Source organism: Octopus bimaculoides, chromosome 4 (assembly GCF_046866305.1).
Source record: "Octopus bimaculoides isolate indiv1 chromosome 4, ASM4686630v1, whole genome shotgun sequence".
In the NCBI taxonomy this organism is placed as follows: Eukaryota; Metazoa; Mollusca; class Cephalopoda; order Octopoda; family Octopodidae; genus Octopus; species Octopus bimaculoides.
Genome location: NC_142931.1, coordinates 78096522 through 78115724, shown reverse-complemented (window position 1 = coordinate 78115724; position 19203 = coordinate 78096522).

Genomic DNA, 19203 nt, shown 5'->3' with positions numbered 1-19203 from the left:
ATCCATCTCCTGATTCTGATGTTCTTCACTTTAAATCTTTATTTTTAGTTGAATTAGTATTGGAATGGTTTCTATTTTCTATAAGTTAACTTTCTTAGTTAAGCATTAGTTATTCTAAATAATTCTTTATTTGAATGAGTCCTTCAGCTGCTCCTTCGCCCTTCCTTTCTTTATCCCCCTCCCCTTTCAATTGCTCGTCCTATTCCTTCTCATTCCTCTTCTCCACGCCCTCCAACTTCTATGTCTTCTTCTTCTTCTTCTTCTTCTTCTTCTTTCTCTCCCGGAAGTTTATATCACTTCCACATCATATTTTAAAAAATTATCTTTAACGTTCATTACAAATTAATCTACGAGATTGTGTTCCCTTAATTAGCATTCTAATACACTGAATTGCAATCAATGTGTTTATTAATTATTTTGCTTATAAAACGTAACAGTATTGTTTTTTTTAATATTTTTACCTTTCCCCTTTACCTGCTACATATTGCTTTAACTACTAAGTCATTCGCTTTTACAAATGCGTTCTTGCTTTTTATAAATTAGAGATATATCTTTTGGAGATTTGACTCAATGGCTGATATATTTCCTTTCTAATATTCCTTTTATTTTTATGTAGTTTGTGTTTTATTCTAATCTCTGTATCTAACTTAATTTCTCAAAGATATCTCATAATCTTTCTTCATTTTCAATAATTTCTTTTAAAAATTTCTTCATGTATTTTATCGATAAGAGATTATATTTTTTTTTCATTATTATCTTTATTAATATATTTATTATTCATGGCTTGGAGAACTATTTCAAGAGTTTTCTTTCTACACGGCGAAATGGTATAGCTTGAAAAATAATCGTAAAAAATGTCCGAGGTTAATAAATACTATGCGATACCGCCATATCAATATTAACTAATCCATAGGGCGGTGAGCTGGCAGAATCGTTAGCACGCCGGGCGAAATGCTTAGCGGTATTTCGTCTGCCGTTACGTTCTGAGTTCAAATTCCGCCGAGGTCGACTTTGCCTTTCATCCTTTCGGGGTCGATTAAATAAGAACCAGTTATGCACTGGAATTGATGTAATCGAGTTAATCCCTTTGTCTGTCCTTATTTGTCTCCTCTATGGTTAGCGCCCTGTGGGCAGTAAATAAATAAATATTTACTAATCCTAGTGTTGCTGGCTATTTTCTGGACCGTATCCATTTATCCTTTTAGGTAGTATGTTAATGAATTTAGAAAACTGTGAAGGCGCATAGCACAGTGGTTAGGATATTGCATTCACGATCGCAAGATTGTGGTTTCGATTCTCAGATCGGCAGTGTGTTGTGTTCTAGAGCAAGACACTTCCTTTCACGATGCCCCAGTCCTCTCAGCTGTAACCGGGTAACCCTGCGATGGATTGGACTTCCGTTCGGGGTGGGCGGATGTTGGCCTGCTCGACCAACCAATAGTAAGGAAAAATTCATGGGCTTCAGCATTGCGTGTAAGTGCATTGAGGCCAGCGATGTATAACAACATCCGATAAGTTGTTCGATTCAGTGATATACAAAACTAAGAGTATATGTCTAGTTGCACTAATTACAAATGGCACGATGGTTAAATAACAAGTGGATTATTGGTACATTACCGTAATTTTTTCATGGGATAATAATAATCAATCTTTTATAAGCCTTCTGGCTGTTTGTGACATCAGCAGCCGAAAAGTTGCTGATATTCTCTGTATAGTAGCAGCGAGATTTGACTGGCATGTGGTGACCGGTACTTCCTACTGATGAGATCCAATAGACCAAAATCCCGTGATATGGGAATTCCGGCACCTATGACAGACAAATGTCGTCTGCTTCGATCTGTGTGTGTGCATTTATGCACCAAGCGCCTATATGAGAGTACCTCTCAAAGCTGATAATGCAGTATTCAGTGTTCTAACAAGGTAACCGGAAACGTTCTCAGTGGGACAAGCTCGTTGTAGTGCAGGCGTCCGCCGTGAGAAACCACTTGATGTGACCCTCAGACATCAGTCTGCCACCGGCATTATCCAGTGGTGTCATACTGCCACGTGGTGTGTCTCGGTTTTGCAGTGCTTCTCTTCTATTCGTCAATTTTTGCGACGGCTGAAACGAAGAAACAGCGTGTTTTCGTGAACTTCTGTTTTCTGCTGGGGAAAACGGTGGCCGAAACAGTTGTCATGTTTCAAACAGCTGTCATAAGCAAAACACAAGTTTACGAGTGGTTTTCACGTTTTAGGAACGGTCACTTGTCGCTTGAGGACCAGTCTTGATCAGGGTGACCGTCGACCTCCCAAACAAATGAATGCATCACGAAAACTAATGAACTGATCTTGGACGATCGTTACCGAACAATTGATGAATTTGTTGACATGACTGATGTGTCCTTGAGCTCCTGCCAACGAATTTTGAGCGAAGGATCGTGAATGAAATGAGTTGTAGCAAAATTTGTGCTTCGCTTGTTCATTGAAGATCAAATGCAGTGACGGCTGAATGCGTGTCGTGAACTGAAAGAACAGTTGATAGTTGATCCAGACCTGTTTTCGAAGGTCATCACTGGTGACGAAAGCTGGTGCTACGGAATAAGCAGATGTGAAACAGATGAAGAAAAAAAAAACGACGGCGACGTTAAAAGGCATCACATCGCAAGAGTTACAGCACTCTTCGAACACTAGAAAATGCATCTGGACCGGTGCATTGCTTCAAATGGAGAATATTTTGAAGGCGATAAAAGTGTAAATATGTAAAACTAATTGAATCAAATAATACTGGAAAACTTCGGATTCTTTTGGGCACCCCTTAGTATTAAATTGACATACTTCCTGAAAGGATAGACGTGTACGGTCCAGAAAATAGCCAGCAATACTAATATCATGCCGAGCCGCTGAAATCTACAAGTTTTTTCATTCTATTTCTGTATATTTTCTCTTATTCCTTTCTGCTGAAGAGCGTAGGCTCGAAACATAAAAGACTCTTTCATTTTTCCCGAGCGTCAAACTAATACACTTGCTTGTTGTTCATACACCTGTCTTCGTCATTTGTTTTTCTATAAATTTCAGCTATATATATATATATATATATATATATATATATATATATATATATATATATATATATATATATATATATATATATATATATATATATATATATACATATATATATATATATATATATAGAGAGAGAGAGAGATAGATAGATAGATAGATAGATAGATAGATAGATAGATAGATAGATAGATAGATATACACATTTCTTTTGATTCATCAAAAAACTATAGATTTCAGTAATAAATATAGAGTATTAATTAGTTCTTGAATATATAATAGCTAAAAGTCTCCATAGGTACTGTTCTCTATTCTGAGCTTCATGGTTCCGTTCCTTCAGCTACTTTTCCCTTGAATTATCATTTGAATATATTCTGTAATATAATACGAATGCTTCGTCTGTCATTACGTTCTGAGCTCAAATTCCGCCGATGTTGATTCTGCCTTTCATCCTTTCGGAGTCGATAAATTAAGTACCAGTTGCGAACTGGGGTCGATCTAATTTCGGGACTTGTGCCTAGAGTAAAAACGAATATTATAACAATGCTACCGAGAAAAGCATTAATTCTTTTTTAAAATAGTGAGAATGATACGTATAAAAAATACGTCTGGTTTAATCTCATGCTTTTCATTTTATTTCTGGGTCTCGAGATAATATTCCAAACGTTTATATTAATACTTGTGATATTAGTCGGTGCTAAAAGTAATAAATTCCCGGGTATTAATCAAGATACTTTATTATTTTCCGTTACTTTGGTTGAAACAGCTGTAAGAAACTATTCTACTTTCTATGTTTTACATTATATATTTTAATAATTACTGGTATTTTTATATATGTAATGCATAATCTGTTATACATGTATGTATATTGTTATAATTGTTTTTTTAAATAAATAAATAGACATAATATAATGTCTAAAAGTTGATGAATATCACATCTTGATCCGCTCCATTTTTTATTGCCGCATAAATTAAGGGTAAAACAACTTTTTACCCTCGCCCATTTATTACATTCAGTAATGTAATTACCATGCAATAAAAAACACTTGTGTATTAATAATTGGGTATTCTACCAGCAGTATATTGGATAGATATTATCCCTTAGTTGCTTGGATTCACAACCTCTAACTCTCTTGGAATCATATATATATATATATATAAGATACAAAAATAAATTTATTTTTCAAACGCGTGATAATGCTATAAATAGCGCGATCAGGATAAATTATCCATTAATTGCAAAAAAATACGCTACTGGCCAGCAATGTGACTCGAACTCACATCTCTGTGATTACGCGTCAAGTGTTTTACCATTAAACTAGACTGCCCAGCAACGAATTCTTCTGCAATTTTAGAACTTATAAATTTAGCTTCATAAGACGCTAACGTTAAATTCAACTTTACGACGAAAGTCAACAAACAAAGTTTATTCTTTTTTAGAAGCGTTGAGATGTATTGTAAGATACAGAAATAAATTTATTTCTGTATCTTACAATACATCTCAACAATTCTAAAAAAGAACAAACTTTGTTTGTTTACTTTCATCGTAAATTTATATATATATATATATATATATATATATATATATATATATATATATATACGACGGGCTTCTTTCAGTTTCCGTCTACCAAATCCACTTACAAAGCTTTGGTCGTTCCCAAGGCTATAGTAGAAGTGGGACTGAACCCGGAAGCATGTGGTTGGGAAACAAGCTTCTTATCACACAGCTACGCCTGCGTTTATATGAAACATAATTCCAAATAGCTTAATCATAACTTGTCAACCATGACATAAGCTCACATCAACAAGTATATGAAAACCAAATATTTACAAATGCAAACACACACACGCACGCACACACACACACACACACACACACACACACACACACACACACACACACACACACACACACACACACACACACACACACACTCACACACATACACAAAATTATATCTAAAAGCATCATGTTTCCATGCAATACTCTAAAATCTTTAATCAGATTAACAAGCGTTTTCTATGAGTCATTCCCAAATCATTCAGTTACGAAAAATCATTTACAGCAGATGTATCTTTAATTAATTTTTTTTTTACAGGTAAAAATCTCTCGAAAATCTCTTTAAAAATTCTCTATTAACTCAGAAAACTTATAGACACATTACCATAAAAGGCATTCCAAAACGAACTTGAGCAAGAACCCCCCCCCCCCCCCCAGAAAAAGGCAAACAAAACTTGACAACGTGATAAAATAACAGTCTTAATCAAATTAACTGATGAATCTAGAAGGAATAAACAAATTAAAAACATTGCATCTCAACAACAACTGCAAAAATATAAGCACTACGCCACACACACACAAGCACAAACATACAAAATAACCAATGAAGTAGCAGAAAAATAATAATCAGTCAATAAGTGCAAAACGCAAACTGAGTAACAAATACAAGTATGAGACTACATGCATACTCACACCAGCGAATGGAAATATTCTACTAAAACGCGTCAATGCCAAACATGGCGTTGACGCAAAGTTTGAGTCGCGTGATTAACTTTTATTTTCTATATACCTGAAATTTGGGGAAGGGACAAGTCGGTTACACCGACCCCAGTACTTAACTGGTACTTAATTTATCGACCCAGAAAGGATGAAGGGCAAAGTCGACCTCGGCGGAACTTGAACTCAGAACGTCGCGGCAGACGAAATACCGCTAAACCCGGCGTGCTAACGATTCTGCCAGCTCGCCGCCTTATGTACCATGTACTCTACTACATATATTAGACATTCCTCTCTTATTCGTTCGCCACAATTAAAGGTTCGCTCGTGCGCGCGCGCACAGACATAGACACAGACACACACATTTTTAAATTATAGAAATCCTAGCTGTGATAGGAAATAGTTATAAATGTAAACACATTCTTTCTATGTTTGCGATATGCAGAAAAAAGAGGTGAGAGCTTCAAGACGTATCACTTCGCAGTTCATTGACTGCTCCACAGAGCAGGCATGTGCGCGTGTGTCTTTGTGTGTGAGCATATATTTATTATACCTTTAAAAGAAGATGGGTGGTAAGTACTTGGAAGTTTCAGTCTGCTCTACCTACCTACCTACCTACCTACCTACCTACTTACCTGTCTGTCTGTTTGTTTAATCTATCTATCTATCTATCTATCTATCTATCTATCTATCTATCTATCTATCTGTCTGTCTGTCTGTCTGCCTGTCTGTCTGTCTGTCTGTCTATCTATCTATCTATCTATCTATCTATGACGAATGGACAAAAACAAGTAAAAGCATAGGAGGTTAGTTTCACGTTTGAAAAGGAAAAGGAAACACAAAGACCAACAATTAGTCATTGAAGCGGTCACAGAATGCGTGACGAAAGAACACTGATAAATAAACAATAACTAATAATAATAATAAAGCCAAAGTGAAGATCAAATAAATAGTGCGTGTGTTTATTGGCATAATGATCATCCCCAAATATAACATTATACATACATACGTACACACATACATACATACGTACGTACATACATACATACACACATACATACATCCATACATACATACACACATACACCCCTAGACACACACACACACACACACACACACACATATATATACAGCTAATGTCAAACAGTGTGAATGGCAGCTTAGTACTTCAGTGATGGATAAATAATCACCATCTCGGAGACGAGCATCAACGTCCCACGTGGCAGTTTTGGTAGTTGTTGAATTTTTCTCTCGGCATGAAACCAATGGTAGGCTTGTCCCCCCCCCCATATAATACACACGCACATATATATACACACACATGTTTTTCACACCCACATACATATAATTTTCCGTTCAGGCCGTCCCAAGCCAGTTTCAGTAAAATATTTCAGTGTTTTGTTTTTCTCTGAGAAAAAGATGCTAGCTCCTCGTACAACAACTCTTCTTCCTGTCAGAAGAAATGGTCCTTCTGGACCCTTTTGACTGCGTAACCTACACTGCAAGAAGAGAGAAAGAGAAAAAGAAAGAAAGAAAGAAGGGAAGAAAAAGAATTGGTCTCCGTAGCAAACTGGCAATTTATTAATCAACTCTCTAAGGATGGAAGGTTAAGCCAATACTGTAGTGTTTTAAACACAAATATCAGAGTCAGAAGATATACTGAAAGACCATCCATCTGACGTTCAAACGACTCTGCAATTATATACATATTTTTTTATTCAAGGAAGTTGAAAACCATAAGTTAAAGATAAATCAATAATTTATTGAATATATTATGAATATAACTTTGGAATGAAATTCGTGAATTTGACCTACTCAGTAAATTATGTAAAATTGATTTTTATACCATCTAGCCTTTTACATATGACTGTTTATATTTACCTGATTTCTCTGTTTTATATATGTAGATATATATGTAGGTATACACACACACACACACACACACACACATATATATATATTATATATGTATACATATATATATATATATATGCATATATATTATATATATATTTATGAGTAAGTATTTGTGTATGTGTGTGTATCTATGCGTGTATGTGTGTAGCTATAAAACGATTATTTGCATATTTATTCTTAATTCATTTCGACTGATTCGAACTCAAAATATGCTTGTCTCTGTCGTGTATGTCGTTGGAAAACAAATCATTATTTGCACTAGTTTTATTGGTTGGCAGATATAAGCAGTGATTCGCAAACGGTTTGTTTACTAAAGGTAAAAACAAAGTCAGTACTTTGTTTAGGCTCAAAAGTTCTGGGTACATCTGACTGACAACACACATGTTGAAACATCAGTGCTCCAGAAAGGGAGAAGTTGTTCTCCTGTGACATACACAACAGTAAGTAGCATATTTTGTATTCAAATCTACCAGAATGTATTTCGAAAAATATGAGAATCACCGTCTCATGTCTCGCTGAAAACAGTGCAAATAACATATATGTTCTTTGCACTGTTTTCGGCGAGACATGAGGCGGTGATCCTCATATATATATATATATATATATATATATATATATATATATATATATACACACACACACACACATACACACATATACATACACATACAGACATATAAATTTATGTAGTTAATTAAGCATATAGTTACACCTGGTAGTTTACCAGTAAAGCACTTTCGTTGGCTAGCTGCAGTCATCCGTTGTGAAGGCGCGTGGCTTAGTGGTTAGGGCATTCGACTCACGATCGTAAGGTCGTGAGTTCAATTTCCGGCGACGCGTTGTGTCCTTGAGCAAGACATTTCACGTTTCTCCAGCCCATTCAGCTGGCAAAAATGAGTAGTACCTGTATTTCAAAGGGCCGGCCTTGTCACACTTTGTGTCACGCTGAATCTCCCTGAGAACTACGTTAGGGGTACACGTGCCTGTAGATTGCTCAGTCACTTGCACGTTAATTTCACGAGCAAGCTGTTCCGTTGATCGTATCGGCTGGGGACCCTCGTCATCGTAACCGACGGAGCACTCCCAGTCATCCGTGGTGTTATTATAAATGTCACTGAATCTACCACAGGAATGCATCAGTGTTCGTCAGGTATGTGATTAATGAGAGGGACGGAAGATGGAATATACGAGAATCTTATGGTTTCAAACAACGAAAACGATATTCAGTACTGTTAAGTAATGTGGGATAGGATTATTTATTCAAAGCTAAATCTCCGTGAGTCTTGGTTTTGCACACTTCGATCAATTGAATATCGATATTTTGAAGTTGTTTTATTGTATGTACTGTTAGATTTTGGATAGGATTCGAAGCTATAAAAGTGATTGCTCACTCTAGCTTTGAAGGTGGTTCGACATGAGTCAATGTAAATGTAGTTGCAGTTGCTAGTTGATACTGTGCACCTATAGGCTATGTTTTTAGTGAGACAGCGGTTATCTAAAGGACAAGAGGTTGAGCGTCTGAAGTTGTATAGGTTTGTAGGGGATGTTCTGGATGTGCTAGTGAGGGGATTGTTATTTAGTGAGGAATCGGTGTTTGGCTTGTTATTACAGTTGGTGCTAAGGATATCAATTGTTAAGGGGTTGAGGGTGGTGTTGTTGGGTTGTATGGTATGATAATTATCGTGTCCGCTGGTATCCTCTGAGGTATTCTCTACTATGGCAGGAGGTTATATTTGGGTATTGTGGTAAATTCAAGGGTCGGGTGTTAGCAATGGCACTATAGTTGTAGTTATGAGGATTTGTCTTGTTATGGGGGTCATTTGGTGTATTGGGTTTATATGTATGGAGTTGGGGGTTATGTTGAATTAATTTACTAGGGGTGGGGGCTAGCTGATAGTGGATTTTGAAGTTCCTTGTAAAGATGTCGGATAATTCTGGCAAAGTTATTGGTGGTGGAGTAGGACAATTTTATAGATTGGGGGTTAAATATTTTCCTAAGGAGGTAAGATTTAGGGAAATGCTTTTCGAGTAGGGCGAAGAAGAGCTTGGGTATTCGAGTCTGGACGTTAAGGACAAAGGTGGTGGGGGTCGAACCATATGACGTCTCGGGTTCTAGTTCGTTTAATCCGTTTGATCGAAGGGGTTTACCTGGGTGGAGATAGGGTTTTGGATGTGTATGTTGGTGTCTCCTTCGGTGGATTGTGGTGTATACAGGATTAGGGGTTATCTGGTAGGTTATCATATATGTATATATATATATTGGCTTTCGCCAAGTAACACACGCCACCACTTTGTCTCTCTCGGTTCCGTGCCTCATCGCGTTCACACACACATAATTTTTCTCGTCTGGCCGTAAAGCCTTTTCTGTTTGTTTTCCTGTCTTGTTTTTTGTCCGCCACTACATTCCTCCATGGCTAGATTTAATTTGCGTATACAGATTTAATCTGCGATCCATGGGACGAGGCGTTTTAACGTTGCGTCCTGCCCGAAGCTCGTCGAAACGCCGGTGTTAAAACGTGGGTAGCTGATGAAGTAGAATGTTCTCTATGTGGCTCGTGTGTTCTCGTCTACGTTTGTTTGCAATGTCCTGTACCCAGATATGCACCTATACATACAGGTGGATGTCGGTATGCACATACCTGTACGTATATATGCATATACTCATTTACTTTTGTTTTTACATGATTGAACGCAGCGTCTCACAAAAATTGTAAGTAGTTTTCGTAACTTATCCTCCGACGCTACTCTATCTCTTTCTCTCTCTCTTTCTCTTTCCTTTCTCCCCCCCCCCCTCGTTCTTCCTCTCTACTACTACGTATCTCGCCTTACCCCTCTTGTTCTTCCTCTGTTACTACTACGTATCTCTTTTTTCCCCCTCGTATTTCCTCTTTTTCTTTTTTCCTCTCGTTGCTCACCATTCTTCTACTTCCCCCCTCTCTTTCTCCCTCTACCACTCTCTCTCTTCCCTTTACACCGGCATGGTCACATGCTTCCGGTCAATAATCCTTTCCTTCCTTGGCTTTCGCCAAGTAACACACGCCACCACTTTGTCTCTCTCGGTTCCGTGCTTCATCGCGTTCACACACACATAATTTTTCTCGTCTGGCCGTAAAGCCTTTTCTGTTTGTTTTCCTGTCTTGTTTTTTGTCCGCCACTACATTCCTCCATGGCTAGATTTAATTTGCGTATACAGATTTAATCTGCGATCCATGGGACGAGCCGTTTTAACGTTGCGTCCTGCCCGAAGCTCGTCGAAACGCCGGTGTTAAAACGTGGGTAGCTGATGAAGTAGAATGTTGTCTATGTGGCTCGTGTGTTCTCGTCTACGTTTGTTTGCAATGTCCTGTACCCAGATATGCACCTATACATACAGGTGGATGTCGGTATGCACATACCTGTACGTATATATGCATATACTCATTTACTTTTGTTTATATATATATATATATATATATATATATATATATATATATATATATATGTGTGTGTGTGTGTGTGTGTGTGTGTGTGTGTGTGTGTCCGTCCGTGTATGTATGTATGTGTGTGTATGTATACAGACACATATATGCGTGTGTCTATATAGATGTATATATATATATATATATATATATATATATATATATATATATATATATATATATATATATATATATATATATATATATATATGTTTATATATATATATTTGTCGTTTGGTTGGGGGGTAGTGAACAGAGCGTCATCTCTGTATAGACCACTGGAGATTTTGGGAAATTGTTCATGGAGACTGTTAAGTAGGTAGAGTCCGACGGGGTCAGAAACATGTAACCTGGATTTCTCATACTCCATTCCGTAACTCTTGTACACACACACACACACACACACACACACACACACACACACACACACACACACACCGCACACGCACACGCACACACACACACACACACACACATATACATATGCTTCATAGCGAGTTGAACCTCAGAAGTGGCAAGGATATCTTAATTAGATTAAAGACTACATTCAACTCTTTATACCCTAAGCACTCCTTTAAATTGATACAAGTCGACATTGATCAATACCAAACCAACACTTCTCCTTTTCTTACACACACACACACACACACACACACATATATATATATATATATATATATATATATATTTATAAATTTAATCTTTTTCACCCTCTCTTCCTCCCCTCTCCCTCTCTCTCTCTCTCCCTCCGCGCACACATATATACATATCCTTTAGATGATTTAGACATGTTTTGTATATTATTGGTCCAGACCATGTATGACTATCACGATCTAACATCACTAAAAGCCACTCGACTAAGGTGTCTGGTATTATTTGGAGTAATTTGTTCAGATACCATTTGAATGCTACGGAGTCTTTTAATTTCAAATTTCTGTTGAATAAAGCAAGGCTTATTAAAGTAAAACGAAAAAGAAATATGATGCAATGTTGTTAAGTGATGTGAGAGCACTTCGAGGTTTCCAGTATGCTGAAACCAATTTGTTTCTTTTTCTCTGAAGTTGGGTACCTGAAATTCAATTTCATGCGATGTGGGTCATGCTATTTAATGTTGTTACTTTTGTACGGTACCCGTATAGAATTATACACAGATAACCGTATCATGTTGTGACCAGAAATACCTGTTGTTTGTCCTGAAAACATTACGGATAATAACGATATTAGTGGTGTTGGTGATGAAGACCAGGTCGAGTATGTTGTCTTATATAGTCAGAGAGGTAATGAATTGTGGCACATTGCGGGCTGTAGTGGTATGAAGGAGAGCGTCCGTATCCCTTCTGTTTAACACTGTACTCTTTGACTGGGTCTAGCTCTCTGGTTTGCTTATCTTTGGAAAATTTACTTTTCCCCTTAAACATACTTTAGCTTGTGATTTAGCACCATTTAGGATTTGATTTATGCGTAATAAAGCATCCTTAAAGTGATTTCCATAATTAACGGGTAATGTCAGTAAGCATAATTTTCTAGTATAAAAAGAAATTAACTACATTTAAAAATAAAATAGTAGTACTATCACTCTAATAAACTATGTTAATATTCCCATAAATAATGATAGATAAATAAACTTAATTAAAATTGTTGATTTATCGGTCAAAAACTTGAATCTGTTTGGACCTTTACTGAAAGGCAAATTTTTTTCCAGGTACACCATAACAACGGTTATCTCTCATTTTAATTTTCCGTTTCTCAGTGATGTGTCGACATGAAAATTAGTTTTGAAATATATGCGATTTTTTCCAATTATTATTTATGCATAAAAATGTACATTACAAAATTTTTCAAATTATTATGCAATAACTAGACATAGATATCAAATAGCACAATTTAAGCTCCATAAAACATTGATTAAATTAGTCAATAAATTCAATATTACTTTTCCTTTCTACGGTAAAGTAGGCAAATCTGTTAAACATCAAATTCCCCATATTATTTCTCAAAGCTAAATTTTTGCTTCAATATTTTTTTTTTGTTTCTTCATTCGTACTTTTCTATAATTTGATTTATATAAATATTGCATAATATTTTGGTAATATCAGTCTTATCGTAAAAGGTAAGTTAAAAGCTCTAAACATTTGACCTCGTATATGGTCGATACACGCATACAAACACACACACACACACACACACACACATGTGTATATGTATAGGTATGTGTGTATGTATGTATATATGTATGTATTTGACTAAAATTATAAAGCTATAAAATTGTAAATTTAATAAAATAACAATTTATTCCTTTTTTCCCTGCAAATATTTCGATTTAAATTTACCTTTACAAATTATACGGTGAAACAGAAACAGAGAATGAAAATATAATAATAAAGGTGTTACAAAAAAAAAAGTATAAACCGTTAGTTGTCGAAACCAATTTGAAAATTTTAGAATTCAAATGTGGATGATACAACGCTAGAGCGTTTTGTCAACCGCAATCTCTGTTTCCGCAAAAGTTATATCACAGTTTAAGGCCCTGCAACAAAAAGGCAATCTATCGGAAATGTATCGTTTTGAGATGCATTCATTGAGATTTTTAAAGTAGTCAGTCAGTCTGTTGAAAACCTAAAAAATATACATTACCTTAAGTTCGTCTTGACTGCTCCTGGGTAAAAGTATAAAAAAAAAATGGCACCTCTCTCCCAAACCACGTCGAACCAGCGTGGCAGAGTAGACTCATCAAACCAATATGATCTCAATATCAAATTCATGGCTTCCACATCAGACCGTAGTTGATGGAGAGAACTTGCTGAAGACTTCGTCCTGCAGTGGACTGAACATAGTCAATCCAATTCAAGTTGGTGTAGTGTCGGAAGTCGGTTGGTCGCAGGATTACTCATGATTAAAACAATCGGTGATCTTTATTCGAAACAGTGTATGTAATTTGAACAGAAATTTGAAATCCATGACAATACAATTTAATTTTTTTATTAATCATATTCGGTTTGAAAGATCCTTCTAAAATGTACAGTAAAACAGACAAAAATGAAGAAAAATAATATTTAAGACATAAAATATATTCACCGCTGGTTGCTGAGGTCGATCTGAAAATGTTCAAATGCAAATGTTATACAAATTCTCATGAATCTACTGTGTAGAGCTGCATCATCTATAATGCCTACACACACACACACACACACACACACACACACACACATATTTATATAAGCATATAAATATATATTATTATATATATATATATATATATATATATATATATATATATATATATATAATTAACATAATATGGTAAAAATTCGATATTAATTAATATCAATTTAATACCATGGTCTAGCCCGCCTGTTTTTGCTCCGCTGAATCCGTATTTGAGAATCTTTTAAGTGAGCTTCTTCTAGCATTTTGACAGACCGGTCACTGGTCAATCTTATATATATATATATATATATATATATATATATATATATATATATATATATGTAATGTGTTATACAGAATATACGAGTTTGTGTGTATACCTCACACGTAAATATGTATATATATATGTGTGTGTGTATTTGTTTGTATATGGCTGTGTGTGTGTGTGTGTGTGTGTGTGTGCATTTATGATCGTGTAAATATGAAACTAGCTTCACAAACGTGGTTTTAGTATCGAAGCAATTGTGAGAGATCTTAGTGAACGATGCTGATGTAAGTGAAGTTTGAAACCTATCGGGTTTATATAGACATATGTATGGCCGCAAAATGGTTGAGCACAGACACATACATACACACGCGCATGCATATATATATATATATATATATATATATATATATATATATATATATATATATATATATATATATATATATATATATATATATATATGCGCGTGTGTGTATGTATGTATATGTATGTATATGATCATCATCATAATTATCGTTTTTAACGTATTTCTTTATGATGAAATCAATTGAAGACGTCACAATCATTTGACATCGCAACGCTGATTCTCACCATTTGCTATGTGACGTTATCATGTCTTCTTATGTTTCCTAATCTTTCTCCGGCATAGACTCCTTCCATTCTCAGCACACAGCAGCATCCCTAATTTTTTCTTCACACCAAACAAAACAGCCTCTAATATCATTGGACAGTCTGCTTTCATTAGAAGGAACCAAATGACATCCCTAAACCTCATACCATCTTGAAATGAGAAACAAAATTGTTTCGAATTTTGACGCAAGGCCAACAATGTCAGGGAAATAATCAGGTCGATACCATCTACCCAAGTACTTCACTGGTACTTATTTTATGGACCCCAAAAGGATGAAATGCAAAGTCGACCTCGGCAGAATTTGAACTCAGAAAGTAATGGAAAATTATTCTTCGGTACAGTGAAATGTAAATCGAGAGGCAGCGGCTTTCATCGGCAATTAGAAAACAAAAAGCGGAATAAACTGGCATATCACAAGGCAGAGAGGCTGTGCAAATGTTTAAGAAGTCTGTCCAAGTTTCAAGTTTCTCCCCCAGGAAAGGGATACAAAATACTAATATTTCTTGTTTCATTTCTCACTAACGAAATACATTACACAATGATTTTTTGCTTTGCACTTTTGAACTGTTTATAAAACTAGACACACATTGACTTTGCTGGAATGTAATTTGATCAAGAAACTACTCGGTTAAGGCTGACCCTGGGATAAGGAACAATACCTAATGAATTTCAGTTATCAATGACTCTTTATTCTTAATTGATATCCGCATTAACACTGTCGTCGTTTTCACTCTACTTCACGTACTAATATGTACATATATATCAACACTCCCGCACATACTCAACCACGTCTATGTGCATGCATGCATGCACACGCACATGACATATATTTAAACATCTATACATAAATGCATGTCAACAAGCGCACAAATATATATATATATATATCTAAATATATTTATATATGTATGTCTGTATACATACACACAAACATACACAGACACACAGACACATACACACACACACACATATACACACACACACTCATATATATATATACATATATGCATATACGAGGGTAAGTCAAAGATTATATGCACACTTGTTTCTCTAATTTATTAAAACAAAAGCAGGGTTGAGCAATTATATCATCTTCTGACGTAATCTCCTTGCACTTTTTTCAGCGGTCCACAAGCTTGCTTATACCATCGGAGAAAATTTCCGGATGGTCGCGAAGTCATTTATGAACCGCTTCCTGCGCTTCTTCGTCCATTGCAAATCGACAACTTTGTAAATGTTGTTTGAGCGCTCCAAGCAGAAGATAGTCGGAAGCGGAGAGATCTGAATTGGAAACCTAATTTTTCATTGGCTTCAACAGTGTGAGCAGCCGTATTTGAGCATGCGTTGTCGTGCAACAATAGACATCGGCGTTTAGTGCGAATTACTGGTTTCAATTTGTGTGCCAGTATTTAACTGTAACCTACACTGGTAACTGTAGATCTCTTTTTCAGGCAATGCTTCAGTATAAGCTCTTTTATGTCCTCAAACTGGTTAGTATCACATTTTCTGTGGAAAATTAAGTCTTGAATTTCTTTCTCGTTTGTGATTCCGGGTGTTTCCACTCAATACTCTACCTTTTGGATTCTGTCTCAAAGTGATGAATCCAGATCTTATCTCCTGTGACAAATCTCTCCAAACAGATTTCATCGTTGTAGTGGTCGATTAAGCGTTGACAAATCTTCACACGATTGCGTTTATGCGTTTCAATAAGCTCTCTTGGCACTCATCGACACAGATATTGCGTAAACAAAGCTTGCGGATGATTTCGTATGCAGAGCCATGACTAATTTGTAAAGAACATGCCACCTCATCGATCGTCACTCATCGGTTCGCCAGAACCATCTCTCAATCTTGCTGAATATTCACGTTAGTAGCGGAGGTTGATGAATATATTGCTCCCACGCTACACGCTTGCCCGGCAGTTTTTAAGCGTCTCATTCAACTCATATACACATCTCCGCGGTAGAGTGCTGTCTTTGTATTGTACTGAAAGCCTGCGATGAATTTTAACCCCTGTCATGTCTTTCATCTAGAGAAATCAGATCACCAATCTGTTTTTCCTTGGTACAAACACCCAACGAAATGGCCATGTTTAATCTGAAACACAAGAATGAAAACTGGATCGGTTCAGGTCAAACCTCGATTACGTAAGACCACAAGAATACCAGATCTTAGCATGCGAGCCCTGAAGACAGTGTGGACAACCTTAAGGAAGTTTTGGCGAGATTGCAGCTAATTTTTGACTTTTCGTACGTATGTATGTATTCAGTCTTTCAAATGCTACAGTTTGTGAACGGAAGAGCAAGGAAGTACTCAACACTTGGTATAAACTATATTACTTCATTAAACCAAGTTTTATTCTCCTAGCACGAATTCTAAACCAGTATGATCGTCAGTTTTATTTTTATTTCTTTTTTTTTTGTATTTTCATCAACCTGCTTCACTGTTTATCTAAATCGCTTCTGAGACTGTTCGCTCGAAGTTGATATCAAGCAATTCTTTTATCTGTATAGCGTTTACCATTGGCATTGATTAATTAGCTGGTAATCACCGATAGACCCAAGTGAGTTATTCTTCATTCTTCAATGGGTTTGTTTGCAAAAGAAAAAGAAAAAAAAAAAGCTTATTAAACGTACGCCTGCAAATTTATTCACGAACATACTGTTTCAGCATTTTAGTTTACACACACATTTAGTGTATATGTATATATACACAAACACACGTGCGCACGCACGTACACACACACACATAAACACACACGCACACTGGCACACACACGCACACTGGCACACACACACACACAAACACACTGGCACACTGGCACACACACATAATATATATATATATATATATATCTATATATATATATATATATCTATATATATATATATATATATATATAAATGCTTGTGTTTATGTTCAGTTTAATAAAAAAAAAAAATTCACATTAATCTGATACTTTAGCATACACTCTCGTAGACTACAGATGTATCATTCTTAAACAAGGATATTATTGACAGTGACTTCGAAGTTTCGCCCAGCCAAGCCATCGTCGGGCCATGGTTTAGCTATCAGAAACTTCCAAGTCAGTGTTAATTATATTCTTGCTCGATAATAACAACAGCAGGAATTACACACACACACACACACACAGATATATAGGATACAGTGGCACAACAAGATACCAATTTTTGCTGGAAAATTGTATATATATATATATATATATATATATATATATATATATATACACATACGTATGTGTGGAGGGTGAGTGGCAACCCCCCCCCCCCATGCATACATGCATGCTATATTCTATATTACTATATATCTGCGATTGCTGTTGATGTATATTTCTCTTTTCTGACTTTCGCCGGTGGCATGAAGGTCAACTGTCCTATTTTGTTTATTCTAAATATCTAAGTGCAGACATTAGTGCCTGCGCGCGCGAGCACACACACACACACACAGATTCACTCACGCATAAAATCCTACATAGCTGGAAGCAAAAAATTTCTATTTGCAGTTTTTAAAATAAATGGGATTATAGTAAGTTTCTAATTAAGAACTAAAAAAAAAAATATGAATTTTTTTTTTTTTTGTTTAGAGATAAACTGACTTTATGAACGCGCTTCTTGATTTGAACTTTCTCACTGTAGATTTCTTTTACATTTACTTGTTTCAGAATTTCGACTGCGGCCATACTTGGACACCGCTTTGAATGGTTTAGTCGAACAAATCGCCCCAGTACTTATTCTATCAGTCTTTTGACGAATCACTGTGTTACGGGGACGTTAACAAACCAACACTAGTTGTTAATCTGCTGCGAGGAAGGAACACAGACACAAACACACACATACACACACACACACACATATATGTATGTATATACTGAGGGTGATAAATTGTATATGAATTTCAATTTAAAACCAGTGGTCTAGCATATAAAAAATCTGATAATTCAGAAAAATTGTATTACATGCGTATAAGAAGGGATGACTGGTGTTTGCTGAATTTTTTTTCTGGAGAACATTATTTTTCTTTGTGGTTGGGTCGTTGATGACCTCTTTCTAGCATCTATCGGATGTCCACTTAGTGGTCTTCCCTTCTTATACGCATATATATATATATATATATATATATATATATATATATATATATATATATATAGTTAATCCAAAAAAAAAAAAACGAAGAAGAACATGAAAAAAAGCAACAACGTGAGGACTTGGTTACATGCAAA